Below are 17,745 nucleotides of genomic sequence, written 5' to 3' on the forward strand. Positions count from 1 at the left end.
TAACTCAAAAAGACACCTGCACCCTCATGTTGTAGCATTATTACAATAGCCAAGACATGGAAACAACCTACTTGTTCAGCAATGGATGAATGGATAAATTGTTCAGCGATGGATGAATGGATAAAGTTGTGATAATATAAGGAATATTATATTGCCATAAAAAAGGGAAACCTACCATTTGCAGCAACATGGATGGAACTTGAGGACATTATGCTAATTGAAATAAGTCAAAGACAAATACTGTAGGATCTCACTTGTATGTGGAATCTTAAAAAAAAACTCATAGAAAAAGAGATTAGACTTGGAATCTGCGGGGAAGTGTGGGGAGAGGGGGAATTGGAGGGAGGGATCAAAAGGTACAAACTTCCAGTTATAAGGTAAATAAGCACTAAGGACATAATGTATGACACGATGACTGTAGTTAACATTGCTGTATGAGATACAGGGAGGTTGTTAAGTGAATGCTATGAATTATCACAATTTTTTCTTTTTTCTTTTCTTTTTATTTTTTCTATACAAGACAGTGAATATGAGCTGAACCTATTGTGGTCATCATTTCACAATGTAAACTGGTGAAACCAGAATAAATGTCTCCTGCCCCTTTTTTAACTGGATTATTTGGTTTGTGGGTGTTGAGTTGTGTAAGTTCTGTATGTATCTTGGATACTAACACTTTATTGGATATGTCATTTTTCAAATATCTTCTCCCAGGCCATACATTGCCTTTCAGTTTTGTTGATTGTGTCCTTAGCTAGGCAAAGCTTTTTATTTTGATGAAATCCCAATAGATTTTTTTCTTTTGTTTCTCTTGCCTCAGGAGACATATCTAGTAAGAAGTTGCTATGGCTGATGTCAAAGAGGTTGCTGCCTATGTTCTTCTCTAGGATTTTGATGGTTTCACAGTTAGGTCTTTGATCCATTTTGAAATGTATTTTTGTGTACGGTGTAAGTGGTACAGTTTCATTTTTTTGCATGTGGCTGTCCCGTTTTCAAAAAACAAACAATCAATCAATCATATTGTTTCATAGAGAGATTTTTGGATAGAAGCAGACATGCAGTTGTGGATTGACCCGAAGAATTAGCTTAGTCTATTGTAATAAAAAAGAAAAAAGAAAGGAAAAAAGTCTAGAATCATTTTTTTGTGCCTGTATAATTGTGACTGAGGTTCTTAGTGCCGACATGATTTTAGTATCTATTGTATACTTTTTCCATCTCTGCCTTCTCTTGATTTTTCCTTTTCTTAGGTCAATTAGCAGCAGTATTTTTCTGAGAAGGCAGGACATCACTCCAAACAGTTGACATCTAACATCCTTATGCAAACCATGCCTCCTTGTCTTGAAGTCATGTATTCTGTGGAAAGTAATTCATGGATTCTATGATTCTTGTTATTATCTATATGTATTCCCTTAAAATAAGTTTCCCTTCTTGCAGACTTACAAATTAGGAGGCAATATTAGGAACCATGACATAGGTTTTATCTTCCAATACCCAGAAAATAGAAAACCTAAAATCCATTCAGTATTTAAATAATTCCAGGAAAGTTTTTGTTGTTGTTGTTGTTTTGGGTTTGTTTTTGGTTTTGTTTTTTTTACAAATTCAATAATGACTCGTTTATCTTTTTAACACCACCACCACCACCACCACCACCACGGCCACTAAGAAGCATTTCCCTACATTTGATCTATGCAGTGTGAGGACTTGGCCTCTGGTTCTCTTTGCTGGAGAAGGAAACAGCTGGTAACCATTATGTATATTATATGCCTGCAAACACTACAAGACTGTTATCAGGTACCTTAATTCTCTCCTCCAAGATAAGCAATTCCACCGTCTTTAACTCTTTCTTACGAGTTCCATTTTTCCAACCCTCTCGTCAACATTCATAGTCTTTTCTGCATCCTCACCAAATTTCAGAGTTCTCTTAAGATGTGGAGGCCAAACTGGAGAGCACTTTCTTGTAAAACTCTGACCCGTGCTGAGTAGAAGAAAGAACCATCTATTTACCCATCTATTTCCATTTAAGTGATCAGGGAGGGACTACCACCATCGATCAGATAGGTTGGGTGTATTTTGGTGCTAAAGTAGCATGAACATCAAAAGCATGTTTTGTTTTTGCCTTATGCTCTTGGCTTCAGCAACAAGGGATCCAAAGGTGACCTTAAGACACTCTGAAGTTCAATAGCAGACATTTGGCCTAAATCAAAGGCAGAAGAATTCTGCTGACTCAGAATCATCACCTTTGAAACCACTTGCTCTTACATGGTTAAGTGTTAATCACCAAAGAGGAGAGAGAGAGAGAGAGTGTGTGTGTGTGTGTGTGTGTGTGAGAGAGAGAGAGAGAGAGAGAGAGAGAGACTCAGTTCTTTCTTATCACATATCTTTTTGCCAGTCTTAAAATACAGATAATTTCTCTATGGAAACATAGCAGTTTTATTTGTTTTGTTTCATGAAAGAAGCCAGATTGCCTAATGACACCTAGTGAAATTTCCCATATTGGAAGGAGAAGTCTTATCCCATTTCCCTTTAGTCTTTTCTACTCATTTAATTTGTTCTCCCCTTTGTATTTCTTTATTTTCCCTATTCTGCTTCCTTCCTTCACTCATTGTATCTTCTATCTACATACATCTTTTGAATGGAGCAGGAAAAAAATTAGTAAAAATGGGGGGGGTGATTTTATCAAAGACAGAAGAGTCGCCACTGTCACATCTGAGAACATCAAACAGGAACGATGGTATTAGGTACACATAACTTCCAAAACGTGAAGCCATACAAAAGGCAGGAAATAAACTTATCGAGTGATCAAGAAGATGTCACGACACCTCAGACTTCAACAGTTCAAAATTTGAGAAGATTTTACTTCTAAGATCAGTGGCGAGTTGTATTGCATCAAAAATAGAGTTTGGAATAAAGCAGTCCATTTTTATGATTCTCTCCGCAGCCTGGGGGAGAAAAATCTCCCAGACTCTACACTTCAAAAAGAAGCTGTTTATTAGTGTGGCTGAAGTGAGAACTAAGCCCGAAAGTCTGAGAACTAGAGAGAGGCATCGTGCCTCTGACAGCCCGCTGGCGGGCTGGCGTCTTCACAGCCAACCTGCTTGGCAAATTGCTGTCTGAAAATATCATGTCTCGAGTGAAGGAAGTCTACGGGCGGAGTGTTTGTGGCGTTATCAGACAAAAATCTCTGTATACCTGGACACGGTGTCCAAGTCTCTTCGAACCCCAGGCTTCGCACCGAGTTATGTCAACAGATGACTCAGAAGAGGCGGAAAGGGAAAAACAGGCACAAAGAAGGCAAAGCCGAGGAGAACAGAGCAAATAAAACCATAAGCCAAAGTAAGCCAGCTCGATTCTGAGAACTGCGCATACTTTTGTTGTTTTTAAACCAGTCAAAGGTAAAAGAGGAAGATGAATCGATGTCTTCTGGTGAGGAGACCTCTCTGGCTATCCCAGGGGAACAAGGAGATAATCAGAGAATGTATCCGCTTTAGAAAGAGAATTAAGCCTTTCATAATTCAGAAAACACCACATGCCAGAAAACACCAATTATTTAAATTCCAGTCTCTCAGCTTCAACAGAGACTTATGTTAAGTTTCCTGAACAGTTTATAAATACAGTTCACTCGTTGTTATTAGAAAATAATCTTGTGAGGCAAATCAGAGTGTTTCTTTGGGGATAAATGAGATGTTGGTGTGTCACATAACTGACCCTCCCTGGAAAACCCTGACCTCAAATCGTGGGCATTGATACTCGCCTCAAATATCACTGGACTAATTCTAGTCTCAAAGCATACTCGCTTAAAATGAACATATCTGTATTATTAAAAATGCTTTTGTGAAATAAGGAAGTTTTTAGTTCTGTATGATCAGAATTATCACCACTAGGGAGGACCTGGGTGGCTCAGTCCGTTAAGCATCTGACTTTCGATTTCAGCTCAGGTCATGATCTCAGGGTCGTGGGACTGAGCCCTACAGCCAGCTCCATGGTCACTGGGGAGTCTGCTTGAGAGTCTCTCTCCCTCTGCATGTGGCATATGTGTGTGTGCATGTGCTCTCCCTCTAAAATAAATCAATCAATCTAAGGGGAAGAAAAAAAGAATTATCACCACCAGAAAATGTTAACTGAAAGAAAAAAAAAATCTTAATTTCTTTTCTAGTATACAAGAACAACAGAATTTCAGTAAAAATGTAGTTATTTCTGTTTCCCTGTAAGTGCCAGTGATAATAAAGATTATGAACCTGCTGGTCAGACTGAATCTAAAGTGAATTTTTTGTACAGTGCATAACTTGCCGTGTATACTCAATAAAGCCATCAGCACACCTGTAGAGTGAATAAACCCTGAGTTAGACTCCTGGAAATAAGAGAGTGTGGTAAGAAACACCTAGAGAATTTGACCCATTTTACCAGGCAATTTAGAAAATCCAATGTTCTCTTCTTTAATATAATGTGGAGTGGTTGATCAAATAACCCCAAACACATATAATAAAATCCTATGTCCCGATTCCCCTGGCTCTGCAGACATAACCAACCATATAAATACAATGATTTAAACAGGAGGAAAAGAAAACTGAACAGGGATGGTGAGATGGCTATTGTCATTCAGTCAGGCATGACTGACTTAAGCATTTAATCAAGAGTTTTAAATTTTAATCGGAAACTAACAAGACATTTTAAGAGATTTTTCCTTTTAAATGTGAAAACTAATGTTTTTTGTGTTCTTTTGTACATTTGATATGAGATTCCCAAACATGTCACATATGCTTCTAGTGACATTTTCTGCTCTGAAAAAGAAGCATAATGAAAAGTTAATGATTGTGAAATGCTAATGACCCAAGAGGTCATATGTAATAAAATCTGTGTCGTTTAATCTGATAAACTGAGAAGGGCAACGGATGTGACTTTTCTAATTTTAAGCAGAGTATTACAGAATAAACTGAATGTTAATCCCATTTCCACTTTAGGACTTTTATTCTAGACATGTTTTCCTTAAATAAATGGAAACAAAGGGTATCTGTGAACTACATGAACACAGATACTAATGGACTGGAGTCTTTCTGAAACTTCTCAGTTGCAAGCTGTGTTTTGTTTTGAGCAGTCATTGCCTTGAAGTGGACCTGCTGGGTTTCGCTGTTTGTTTCTTTGTCTGTTTAATTGCTATGCCACATTTTTCAGAACTTGAAGATGGGTGGTGTTATTTTGTTATTTTTAACAAAATTCAACCAAGTAAATTTGAGGATCTAATTGGTGCTATTAAACGATCCATGAATTGGGCAGAACCCTATCTAGCAACTAGAGAGGCATTCCAAGGAGTTGTATGAAATGGACGGTTGTTAATAGAAGGACAGTGGGGGTGGAGCACCTGGGTGGCTCAGTCGGTTCAAGTCTTGATTTTGGCTCAGGTCATGATCTTAGGGTCAAGCGATTGAGCCCTGCATTGGGCTCTGCACTGGGGTAGAGCCTGCTTAAGATTCTCTTTCTCCCTCTCCCCCAGTACCCCCATTCACCCACCCACATATGCTGTCTCTCAAAAGAAAGAAAGAAAGAAAGAAAGAAAGAAAGAAAGAAAGAAAGAAAGAAAGAAAGGCAGGCAATGGGGGCAAGAAAGTTATTAGCAAAATAAAAATATTGTCCAAGGGCTTTCTATGGGGAAAAGCCAGGGTCTTACCATGCAGATGACCTCCTCTTCCTTTGGGCAATGGAGAGGAGCCATGAAGCAGACTCACTGGTGCTGACAGAAATTCCAGACTGACCAGTTAAGACTACATTTCTAGGGGAATTTAAAACTACAGTTAGATTATTAAGCACCAGTTTGGAAACTCAGGCTAAGTGACACCATTTTGGATCTGTGTGATTTTTTTTTTTATTGTTTTTAACAGAGGTTTGAAGCCAGTGCATGCAAATAAAACAGAAAAGAAACATAAGGGATAGGGTGGCCATCAGGCAATGTAAATCTATCCTCAATGCTACGAAATAGAAAGCAAATGTTATCTCCACTCTGGGTGCTGAGCAGATCCTGTAGTTAAAATGGCTGTTGTAGAGGAAATAGAAAGAATTTATGTCAGTGTACCTGCTCTCCTGTATGTACATTGAGAAAGACTTTCATTCATCATGTAACAAATAAAAATAAAAGGCCAAAAATGGAGTTACACTGCGTAGTTCCTAGTTACTTGTAGAGTCTCAATCAATGTTTCTTGAATGGATGGATGGATGGATGGATGGATGGATGGATAGATGAGAGAAAGGGAGGGAGAGAGAGAGAGAGAGAAGAAAAGAAGGGAATAAAGAAACAAAAATTGCCATCACCTCAACAGTTAGGGAGTCAACATTTTCAGTACTAACCAGAATATATGCTGGCCTCTGGACATCAATGGATGAAGTTAAAGGAAGGAGCACTTGTACTTATCCAACATCCTCTCTCTCTACTTCTTTTCTGCTCCCAAACAAGAAGAGGACTGATGTGGATGGGTTAGGACAATTTAAAAACAATAGAACTATTGGAAGAACACAGGCAACAGAGGGCTTGAGATTCAAGGATTTGGGTCTCAGGTATTTCTTTTTTTTCTTCAGATGTTTGACAATGGTTTAATAATGCAGCAAAGAAGTTAAATTGGATTCCGAAAACAGGAAATAGGATGTGGGTCACTAGGTAAACTTTCCCATTCATTCAACATTATGTGTTGAGTGCCTACCACCTACCAGGGCAAGAGCTGGTGCAGGGATCGTGAACTGGGGAGGTCCCTCTTCTACCTGCATGGAGTTGCCGAGATCTTGAGGAAGAGTCACAAGCAGCCCCATTTTCCACTTGAGTAGGAATTGTATGAAGATGGAGTTAAAAATACAAGGTGTCCTGGTCCTTATTGCCTTTCTTTCTTTTTTTTTTTTTAATTTTTTACTAACATATAATGTATTATTTGCCCTAGGGGTACAGGTCTGTGAATCGTCAGACTTAAACACTTCACAGCACTCACCATAGCACATACCCTCCCCAATGTCCATAACCCAACCACCTGGGTCTCAGATATTTCTACCTCTCCACCTCTTTCTACCAAAAACTTGATTTAAATTTAGATTTCTTGGGGTACCTGGGTGGCTCAGTACGTTAAACATCTGACTCTTGATTTCAGCTCAGATCATGATCTCAGGGTTGTGAGACTGAGCCCTGCGTTGGGCTCTGCACTGGGCATGGAACTCACTTAAGATTCTCTCTTTCTCTCTGCCCCACTCCACTCCATCTGTACAAAAGATAAAATTAAAAAATAAAATAAAGTTCTATTTTTTAACACTACATTTTTCTTAAACAATATTTGATGAATTTGTGAGATAGTCAATGTAGTTCTCAATGCTATTTAGATATTTAAATTTCATCAGTTCAAAGAACTGTTCATATTGCATGAATTTCTTATCATGATGTACCTAGTGAAATTTTGGAATGGCAACTCTTGTCTGAATCAAATTCAACCCTTTAAGTGTCAAAGAAAGTACTTTAGACAGTATTAATTCATATCATAGAAATTAAAAGAGTAGCTTCTTTTAAAACTCTGAGACCTTCTAATTATGTATTTTTCTCTTGTAACACAGTTGCTAGAGAAAAATTGGAAAATATAGGAAAATGTAAAGAAACAGAAATTATTTGTTAGATTTACTCTCAGAGATGAGGAAGGCAATGTTAGATAAAATTTCCTTTTCTTACTCTTGGGAATACAGTTCCCAAAACTTTAGGTATATATGTGGGGTCACATGACTGACTTCTGGCCAATAATGTGTGGATAGAGAAATGGGCTTCAATTTCAGGTCATACCTCTAACACCACTTTCCTTGACCTGCCTAATGAATGCATTTTCTCTGGAAGATAGGTAGAGCTTGGATCTTTATATAATTGCATGGAGAAGAGTTGGTCTTCATTGTACCATACGTTGTAATTGATATAACAAGAAATAAATTTCTATCATTAATCCACAGAGACTTGGAGGGATTGTTTATTATAGCAGTTAGCCCACTCTGATTAATACAGGTAATCACTAACAGTCAGCATTTTTTCAAGTCCTTTTTCTATGTGTATATTCACTACAATGTCAATCATATGAAAGTATGCCTTTGTATTCTGACTTTTTAAAAATTTAACATTATGTCATTGGATTTTTTGTTTTATTATAAATACTTCTTAAGTCTAACTTTCAATGACTACATAGTATTCTGTTGTATATGTATATTATAATTTATAAAACTAAAACCTATTTTCGAGTGATTGAGATCTATTTAGTTTTTCACTATAACTATATAAAGAAGACATTTGTGCATAAATTTGCATACACATCTCTTTATTTTCCTTAAATAGATTTTTAGAAATAAAATCACTGGTTGACTATTTGAAGTATCAGTTCAGATATATGTTGACAAACTGTTTTCCCTATAATTTGCATTCCCATCATAGGTGCTAAGCAAATAGCCATCATGACTTCACCAGTACCAAGAATTATTATAATGCATGGAAATAGCATAGCCTTGACAACAGGGTTAACAGACTATATGGAAAGTAAGTTTCACAATACCTGCTGGGTTTTATAGATTATCCACTTCTTAAGTTAACGAAGCCGCTGACTCACTGCGAAGCCGCTGACTCACTGCGTTTGCAAATTCCAACATTGGAAGCACAGAATCTTCAAAATAGGAGACCCCTTTAACAGCATAAACTGTTCAAAATCTATTAGAATGAGGGCAAAGGACTGAGAGATAATATTTGAATAGAGCTCTGAGGGATAAATTAGGAGCCTGCCATTCAGACAGGAGGGCAAAGGACATTACAGATGGAGAACTAAATATGCAAATATGTGGAGCCATAAATGAGAGGCCGAGTGCAGAAAAGAGCAAGCCCATCTGTATTTTCAGAATGTGGGATGATGGCACAGAAGCTAGGACTGAAAAGAGGCTGTAGCCCATGAAAGGCTATGCACGTCAGGCTGAGATTTATTCTGTGACTAGGAGAAGAGAGATACGTGAATAACTGAGTTGATTTTTAAGAAATTAAAATTGCTTCGTATTATGTCCAATCCACTTGATAGACTTTTTTTTTTTTTTTGGTTATGAAAACAAATCCACAGGGTAAGCTCAGTATCATATTTACAGGATATGTCAAAATTGAGGTCAGCATCAAGCCACTTACATAGAAGAGCTGAGATTTGAATGTAGGTCTTTCTGGCTTCAAGCCTGGGATCTCCTCATTGCATTATGTTGCCTTCTATGCTGCAACAACGTGGGGGATAAATTGGAAAGAAAAGAAAGGGGACACATTAGAAGGCCATTGTATTATTCAGAGAAGAGAAAATTATATCCTCAGTTATCTCTAGAATAAAGTGCGGTTCAAAAAGCCTACACTAAAGGAAAGACATTTTTAAGAAAAGGGGACTAGATTTAACTTGGCAGGTCACTGATGGCCTTCTCAAGACACTTCCACTAAAGAGGTGGAAAATAAGGTGGGGGTTAAGGGGTTGGAGCTAGATTGTGGTGGCTTGCAGAGTAAATGAGAGGTGATGTTATAAGAATGGTTTAAAGATATGGTTGAGACCATTTTGTAATATTTTCTCTAAGCCCTTTCACATCACTGTTACAGCTACTCATCATAATTCTTCAAGGTTATAAGAATCCAACAATGGATATTGCCAGAAACTGTGTTATAGTTATAGACACCTTTCCATTTGTCAATAAAATATACTGGAGGGAAGAAACTCTCTCATAATACTATAAATTAATTCCCAAAATATCCAACACCCTAGGGAAGTCCCAGCTTCAACAAGATGGTAACAGATTTCTCACGACATCTCTGAAAAATTGTGCTAGAAACTATGCCATTTTATCTACATTCAGCCTCTGTAATAATTTACTCCAAGTCAGAAATGATCTTTCTGTTCTAAGGAAAAGTATAGAGGAGATATTTGAGGTTCTAATCAATTAATGTATCATTGAATACATTGTGTATACTATGGACTAATATAATTATACTGTTATTAATGCTTTATGTTAAACGCTATAGAGATTCTACAAAGACTTTGAAGAAAGACCTTAAGAAGTCCCCAAATATAGGGTATACATTGACCTACATTACTTTGCAAACCTACATTACAGTGTTGTCTATGGCTACCAATAGCTGATCATTAATGGCATGACTATAGATGCCCAAGCAATCAATGATTCAGAAATAGTTTCAGTTATATCATTTAGACTTTCTGTTACTCTTCTAATCCTTGAATTTCTAGCATTCTAGAGTGTCGTTCAGACTTCTTACAAAGTTCTATGTGTGTGTATAAGTAAGGGTCCAGTTAGAAAACAGAAATTACTCTAGATGTTTCCAAAAGAGGAATTTAATACAGGAAATTTGTTACACCAACAATGAAATATCTGATAAATCAAGCAGAAGATGGTGAGAAAACCTGAGATCAGCAAAAGTAGTAGTAGGGGGAAGGGAGAAGTCAATGTTACTAAAGTTCCAAAGCAAAGGCCAAATGCTAAGTCGAACCATGGAAGATAACTCAATGGGAGTTGGAGCCACAAGGAGACATACCTTGTTAGAGATACTGCTCAGAGGAAAGAGAGAGGAGAAATATCTTATTTTCTCCCTTCCTCCTGATCTCCAGTTTCTCACCTGTGCCTCCTATTGGCCAAACCTACCCAAATGCCAGAGTGCAAGGGAACCTGGGAAATGGTGCTCCCTCAACACAGAGGAGGGCAAGGAATGTATTTGAGAGCAAAATGGACACATGGTTAACAAAGGTGCTAATACTTAAATGATATGTTAAATGTGTGAGCCTGATGATTCACAGACCTGTACCCCTGGGGCAAATCATACATTACAGGTTAATAAAAATAAAAAATTTAAAAATAAACAATACGTTAATCATGAGCACAATAAGAAAGATGAATTCCACAGAAAAACCTAGAAATATATTGAGAAGAATAATCTTGGCTTCACAAAAAGTTTCCCATAAGTACTGATAATGGTGAAATACGAATGTTTCTTCAAGGATGGAAAAAGTGCAGATAATCTCATAAAAGGAGGACATAGTGGGCACCCACCTAATGAGGGAAATTTTGGAACAAGAACTTCCACAGACACCTTCTTGGATTACTCTATCCCTGCTCTCAGCATTTAGCCAACTGAGACACGTACACACAGTATCAGATGTAATTTAAAGCTAAGCAAGCCCGAAGTTTTCTAGGGCTCTGCACTTTCTATTATGTTTGTTTCTCAAAAGTCTGCCATTGCCGGGCCACTTCACTACTTATTGGAAATATCACTCCGTGGAGCCAATCTCAGCAAAATGTTACCTTCTGGGATGTCATATCATCATTCATTTCCCAGTCAGAATCAGTTTCTTATGCTGAGAATAAGCCAGAATTCCCCACCAACGATTCTTCCACTTAGTCCAAACACTAATGGTGGCTGGCTCCGAGAAGGGCTTCAAAGAATGTTTATCTTCATTATGAGTTCTTTTGGAAGTAAAAAATATCCCACTCCTCAATTTTCACCAACATAATACAAACATTATTGGAAATTCTAACTGCAGGCTTTTACCTTAATTATCATGATCACGATCTACGCAGCACAAAGCCACAAACTCGGTGGTCAACCGTGTGTTTTCTGCTTGCCTAGAGTGTAATGGAGAGAATTGTACATAATCTTGACGTCCAGAGCTGACTGTCACAGAAATTCCTGAAGAGATTGTGACACTTCCAGAAAAAGTGTTGATTTTTTAAAAATGTGCTTGAAACATATCTTCCCTCTGAACAAATTGTATGACTAACTGCCCAGAACCCTAAAATACTTTATAATGTTGAAAGAGTGATTCCTGAATAATTCAAGACATTCAGTTGTTCACTCACAACGTAATAGTAAATAGTTAGCATTTACTTCGGACTTACTGTATACTGAGCACTGTTTCATGCACTGCACATCGACTAATCCTTTAACCATTACAATGTTATTTTCATTTTGGAAATGAAGGAACAGAGGCAAAGAAGGTAATTTTCTAATGCTAAAAAATAAGAACTTGCCCTAGAATCACAAAATCAGGGTCAGAGACAGAATGTGAACCCAGACAGATGGGCTCCAGAGTCCATAGTATTAAACACTCTCTTCCCTGCCTTTTCCTTCTAGATGGTTATTACATCGTCTTGGCCGTCTTTCATTCTGTGGCACTTTCAGAGAGTACCTTGTGTGAAAGCTTTGACTTGAAGCTTTGCCTAGTGAACTGAAATTGAGTTAGATGTTACAATGGTAGATCACATTTTATTCTATGAACAGTAAGTCTGCTCCGTAGTTCACGGAATTTTCTGGACCCTGTCATAGGAAGAACTATGTTATTAACCATAGAATCATTAGAACACCTGGAAATAAGTTTTCAGCCATACCACCTAGTTGTTGTAGAGTGCTGTAAACAATCTACCTCAATCAAGTTTAAGAGTTTTGTGGACAAGACTGGTATCCAAGCTCCCAAAATTGGAGAGTCGGGCTGAAATGCTGATGTTGACCTCTAAGTTTACTGAAGTGTTTATCTGAGGAACTGGCCAACATATCTTGACAGATTTCTCTAGCTCATTCTGTGACTCTAAGGTTAACCACAGGAGCCACCCTACTGAGTTACAAGTGGGGAAATGACTTTAAACTTGCTACTGCCATATGCTTCCAGCCTACCTGAGGACTTGCACAATATATAAGAATATAGCTTAGTTACTGCTCTCTCTACACATTGCTTACTTATCTGCACCCCCAAAATTGTTTTTGCGAGATTTACAGAGATAGATCAAGTATGATTGAATTGTTCTTGCTTACTAATAGGTACACGAGGATGGTGTCGTAACGTTGCTAGCTGTGAAGGTTTTCCTCCAAGAGCTGAACTAATGGAAGCATTTTACTGAAAACCAGTTAAATGTTTTTGGTTGTTCTGAAGACTCACAAAAACCAGAAGCAATAATTCTCTGGCCACTTCCTGTTCTGAAGTGGTCTCACTTGTTTCTGTTTCCAAAGAAATCACCAAAAGGGAATTCTATATCCCTTCAAAGGGGAGATATAGGAAGTATGCCAAGGGTTGGTGTGGTTCAGCATTAGTTCTGCGATGGAATGGAATTCAAATTACACAAGCAATGTAATTTTTACGTCAGAAAACTATCTTGTTGAAGGTGTTACAGTTTTCTATAGCTACATATTAAATTAGTCCAGGGAGCCTGGGTGGCTCAGTCGTTTAGGTGTTCGACTCTTGGTTTCGGCTCAGGTCATGCTCTTAGGGTCATAGGATTGAGCCCCACATTGGCTCCACTCTTAGTGGGGAGTCTGCCAGAGATTCTCCCTCTCCCTTTCTGCCACTCCCCCTGCTTTCTATTTCTGTGAAATAAATAAATAAAATCTTCAAATTACTCCAAAATTTTGAGGCTTGAAACAATGACAACACCTATTTTGGTCATAAATCTGAAATTTAGGATAGCTTGAAGGATAGTTCATCTCTATTCCACTGGCTATCAAGTCAACGTAGCTCAAAGGCTGGGAGCTGGAATTATCTGAACACCCATTTATTTATATAAATTGTGGATGAGGCTGACTGTCAGCCAAGTTATTAGCTAGGACTTTAAGCCAGAACACCTGCATGTGGCCTCTTCATATGACCTGGACTTCCTTATGACATGATGGCTGATTCCAAAAGGCAGGTCCCCTGAGAAAGGAAGAGAGAACCAGGCAGAAGTCGGATTTCCTTCTATGCCCAGGCTTGGAAATCGTGCAGTGTCATACCTATCACATTCTATTGGTTGAAACATTTAGAAAGACATATCTAAGTTCAAGGTAGGGAACAGAACTCCCCTCTGAATGGAGATAAGGTCAGTGTGACTTTGTGAACAGAACTTGTGAAATGGCATACATGCTGGTGCAGCAATCTTTAGAAAACACAATCAGCCACAAAGGTCTACTAGTTTCTTTGAAAATTGTTTTTAATTTGCCCAAACAGAGCAATGCCACTTTCAGGGAGGCTTGCCTTTTGGCCTTTGTTTCTTGGAGGATGCCCATCAAAGTACTTGTCTTTCTCCTTTCTGGATTCAAAGAGAAGATTAAGTCTTTTTCTCTTTGCTCTAACATTGGCCATACCATATAAAGTATATGGAAAATTCAGGACACATGACTGGCAAAGTTATGTGTATTAGAGACAGTATCTTTTTGTAGATCTGTAGTCTTTAGAATTATTTTTATAATGAACTAAGGGGGAAATATAAAGAGTATATGGATCAAATTTTAACAACTATGACTAACTTTTTAATTACTGTATAAATTATATTACATAACGCTATTACTGGATGCCTATGCTTTCTTATTTGAAAATACTGATGTTAGTATTTTCCTCATACCTTTGGGATATTATAAATATTATCAAGTTAATGAATGTGATTTGTTTGTAATGCTAAAAAATAATAATAATAAAGCTATGCAACCAAAGGATAATCATTCTATCTTTGAATTTGAATTTCAATCAATCAGATTTGATCATAGCCAACATTTATTGGCAATCCTTGTGATGAGAAGTTTGGTGAGATTCAGTGAATTGACAGTATCTTCCAAAGAGGATAAGCGCTGTAATAATGTTTCAAACATACTGTGTGTACATTTAAGGATCAGATGTTGATGAAGCTTTCATACCACCTGTAAATATTTCGCTCTGGTCTAGGTTTTCCTAATGGTAGTATATCACATTCTATTAAATATTCTGAATTAAGGGAGAAAAATCATGGAATATCTTTAAAAAGTTGGATTTCTGTGACTAACACAGTGGTAAATACAGTAAAGACACTGATTACCCTACCCTTAATTCAGAGAATATTCCTTAGTGGGAGAAAAGAATTCTATCAAAGAAGGAGAGTTGTTGATTCTAACACCTAATTGGGGCAGCTGGAAAAAGTAAAGAAAGGCAAAAGCATCTTAGATTTATGGGCAAAATTCTGCCTAACTGCTGAGAAGAGTAAAATTCGATCAGATCTGTTAAGTTGGTAATTTTGTAAAAAAAAAAAGAGAGAAAAGGCAAGAAAGGAAAATCTGCTGCTTTTGTTTTAGGAAAAAAGTGCTGAAATGGTGTTGTTTTCAACAGTGTTGTTTACAAATGCTCTGAACATTTATGGACAAGAACCAAAGGAAGGTTTTTTGTGGAGGTTATTTTGTTTGTTTTTGTCTTTGTAGTGTCTGTACTTTCTAAAATTGCCCTGGTAACTGAATTTTAAGGCTATTGCTCAAACCTGGTAGATTTGAGGCAAATTGTTTATGAAAGTGTTATAAAAATTAAAAAAAAGACTTGAATAAGAGCATCTTTAAAATTAGAAGCTATGGATTGGAGTGGTTGGAAATAAAAAAGAAAAAAAAAACCTTCCTTTCAGCAATGGCAAAATTGTTAGTGAGTCAAGATAATTTTCTCAAATAGGTGTCTGAATTTGCAGGAAGGGGTGAAAGAATAAATAGCTGAGAGGCCCAATTATTACAGGTTAATGCAAAGTAAATAGCACAACTGGAATAACCATTACCCACCCACATACTTGCACATATTAGTAATGACACTTCTGTCAATACCTACATATAAGTCACTTTTATTCCTTCTTCACACTTGTACTCAGTGTATGGAGAAGCAAAAAAATGAGGAGAAGGAAAAGGGGAGGTCATAATATAATAATTTCAGAGCTCTATGTTTTAAATATTATTTCAATCTCATCTATTTTTTTTTTCCCTGTTACTGAATTAGTGTTTCAGGAAATCCCTCTCCCTAAGGTGACAGTGCTTAGGTAGATTAAGAGAAGAAAGTGGCCGTGATGTTTGAAGAAAGGGAGAAAAGAAAGATCAAGAAGGAGGGCGGATATAGGAGAACCAACAGTGAGAGGAAGGAAAGCCAAAGCAAGAGAAAAGAGAATGAATTAGGAAATAAGGAAGAAAGGAAATAAAAGCAAGGAAAAAGGCAGAAGTCAAAAATGAGGACCTTGTAAGCCAGGTGCTGGCCCAGTATGGTTCATCGACTACATCCAGCCCATTGTCTGTTGGTGCACAACCCCAGTGAAGAAGGGTTTTTACATTTTTAATTGGATGGAAAAAAATAAAAAGAAAAATGATATTCTGTGACATGTAAAGTTGTATGTCCATAAATAAAATTTATTACTTATATAAAAACTTGTGTCCATAAACAAAATTTTACTAAAACACACCTTTGTCCCCTTGTTACATGTTATTTAGGGTTGCTTTTTCCTACAACAGAGTGGAGTAGCTGTGAGAGAGACTGGATGGCCCTCAAAGACTAAAATATTTATGATCTGGCCCTTAGAGCAAAAGTTTGCCAACCCCTGGAGTAATCTATAAATATTTATGAAATATCATCTATGTGCTCAGCACCACCCTCTATGGAGAACACAAAAGAAAAGAGAAAATCATGAAGACCTGCTCCTATCCCCTGGGACCTACAATCTGATGGCAGAGACGGAAACTAGTAACAGCTGTTCTTCATCTTACTAGTACCTACAAAAATGGCATTAATGTATGGTTTATTTCTTCCTTGCTCTTGCTGAACTGGATGCCTTATATGCAGAACTCGGACTTTCAGAATACAATTGCATTCTTAAAATTCCTATTTAAACCCTTAACGTCTAGTGTAAGGTGATCATCCACGTAACCAACAAACACAAAAGACCACGAAGGCTTGACCTTGAATAGATAATCCAGCAAAACCAGTCTCTCAGGGAGAGTTTCTAAAAGAAAGGTTTTTGGCAGAAGATGTATACAAATGGCTGAGGATAAATGGGACCTTTTTTTTTTATGTTAAGTTGCCAACCTAAAGGGGACGGAATGGGTTACCCTTATTGTTCTAAAATAGTAATAAAACTGCCCAGTGTTTTGTTTGCAATAAATTTCTACCCCTCCCCAAATTAACCTTGCATCTTCCCCATTGCCCATGGGCCCGACTTGAAGAGACAGGAAAGCAGAGAGACCACTCACTCAAGTGTTTTCTTTGAGAGTGGCAATTTTTCGTACTCTTTAAGGCTCCACTGTCTGATACAATGACTGCTAACCAAGCATGACTAAGGAGCACTTGAATGTGTGCAGTCTGAATCAAGATGTGCTCTAATTATAAAATACACACTCCACGCTAAACACTTACTACAAAAAAGAAAAAAGAAAAAGAAAGAAAGAAAGAGAAGAAAAAGAAAGAAAGAGATGCAAAATAACTAATGTTGTTTCTAGTCCTCAGCTACATGCTTTAATGATATTTGGGATATATTTAGTTAGACAGACTGCTTTGTTTTTATTAATTTCATCTATTTCCTTTTACTTTTTAAAATGTGAATAGCAGAGATGCCTGAGTGGCTCAGTTGGTTAAACGGCTGCCTTCGGCTTGGGTCATGATCCCAGCATCCTGGGATTGAGTCCCATGTCGGGCTCCTTGCTCCCACAGGGAGCCTGCTTCTCCCTCTGCCTCTGCCTGCCACTCTGCCTACCTGTACTCTCTCTATCTCTCTGACAAATAAATAAATAAAATCTTTTTAAAAAATAAAAAATAAAATGTGAAATAGCATAAAATCTAAAATCTCCTATGTGGTTTGCATTATGTTTCAAATGGACAGAGCCACTTTAACATGTGAACTTTATAGTTGTTAGGTCTGTGTTAAAGGGGTGACCTCTTGGCCCCTTCGCTCACCTTCTCCAAGTCTTGGTTCAGATGTCACTTACACAATTCCTCAGTGTAAATTATA

The sequence above is a fragment of the Martes martes genome (assembly GCF_963455335.1).
Source record: "Martes martes genome assembly, chromosome: 3".
In the NCBI taxonomy this organism is placed as follows: Eukaryota; Metazoa; Chordata; class Mammalia; order Carnivora; family Mustelidae; genus Martes; species Martes martes.